The sequence below is a fragment of the Suricata suricatta genome, chromosome 9 (genome assembly GCF_006229205.1).
Source record: "Suricata suricatta isolate VVHF042 chromosome 9, meerkat_22Aug2017_6uvM2_HiC, whole genome shotgun sequence".
In the NCBI taxonomy this organism is placed as follows: Eukaryota; Metazoa; Chordata; class Mammalia; order Carnivora; family Herpestidae; genus Suricata; species Suricata suricatta.
Genome location: NC_043708.1, coordinates 130,601,724 through 130,602,985, shown reverse-complemented (window position 1 = coordinate 130,602,985; position 1,262 = coordinate 130,601,724). Strand labels below are relative to the sequence as shown.

Genomic DNA, 1,262 nt, shown 5'->3' with positions numbered 1-1,262 from the left:
GGCGCTGTGCTGACAGCTCAGAGCCTGGAGCCTGCTTCAGATTCTGTATCTCCCTCTCTCTCTGACCCTCTCCTGCTTGCGCAGTCTCTCCCTGTCTCTCAAAAACAAATAAAAAACAAAAACATTTTTAAAAAGAATCTGGTAAAAGGGGGCACCTGGGTGACTTAGTGGGTTAAGTATCTGACATCGGCTCAGGTCATGATCTTGCAGTCTATGAGTTCAAGCCCTGCGTCGGGCTCTGTGCTGACAGCTAGCTCAGAGCCTGGAGCCTGCTTCAGATTCTATGTCTCCCTCTCTCTCTCTGCCCTCCCCCACTCAAGCTCTCTCAAATAAAAAAGGAAAAAAGAAACAAAATTTTTTAAAAGAATCTGGTAAAAGCTTCTTCCTGAAATTGGAAAAACACGAGCGTGCTGAAAGCCTCCTGGGAGTGTCCGGCCATCGACAGGTGTGTGTCCGTTGCATGCATATCTCTGCCTGGGCTCTGGCAGGGACTCAGGAGGGTAAGCAACAGGCCCTGCAACAGAACTCCTGGCTGGAGCTGGTTCGTGTTATCAGATACCCCCCAGAGCCCAGGTACCCCAGACCTTGAACCCTCACTGCAGCCAAGAGAGGTCAGAGGGGAAGGTTGATCCCAAAATCAGGAAGTAGGTCAAAAATCAGACTCCAAAGCATTTAGATAGCCACTCAAATGCAATCTTTACCCTTCGTTGCTCCTCAGGGGGAAAAAGTAACACCCTGTTGCCTAGGGATGTGGTGAGTGACTGTATTAACAACCTCAAGAAAAATGACTCTACTTTATAGTCAACTAGGATACTTGTCTTTGATTGGGTCTAAGTCAGAACATAGCCTGTGCTCACCCCAGCCATGCAGAACATTTCAGTGGGGACACCTGCTTGGAAGGCAGCCAGGGAATGGGGTGGCCAATATCCAGGGCCTTGCGGGGAAGGAAAAAGTTTCCCTCGCTCCTCTTAGTATCCCAGGCTGGGTATGAAAATTAAACTGACAAAGATAGATTAACAGGAGAAAAACCTACACATTTGATCAAATTTTAACATATGCAAGTGAGCCTTCCAAAGAGAATGAAGGACCAGAGAAGCGAGAGGAGCAGAAAGCTTTTTTTAGATCATGAAACAAAGAATTGCTAAAGAATTGACAAGATGAAGGAGTTTGGGCTAAGGGTGGTAAATGGTGAAGAAGTGACTGGGAAGAAAGGGTTGATTTAACAAGGTTTGTTTACACAGCCTTCTCGACCCCTCCCCCCA

The 1,262-nt window shown here is 47.2% G+C and overlaps 1 protein-coding gene across 4 annotated transcripts in view; it reads left to right on the top strand.

Moving 5' to 3' along the window:
* SV2B (synaptic vesicle glycoprotein 2B) overlaps positions 1-1,262 on the top strand; it is a 193,966-nt gene that overhangs the window by 157,068 nt on the left and 35,636 nt on the right. The window lies entirely within an intron of this gene.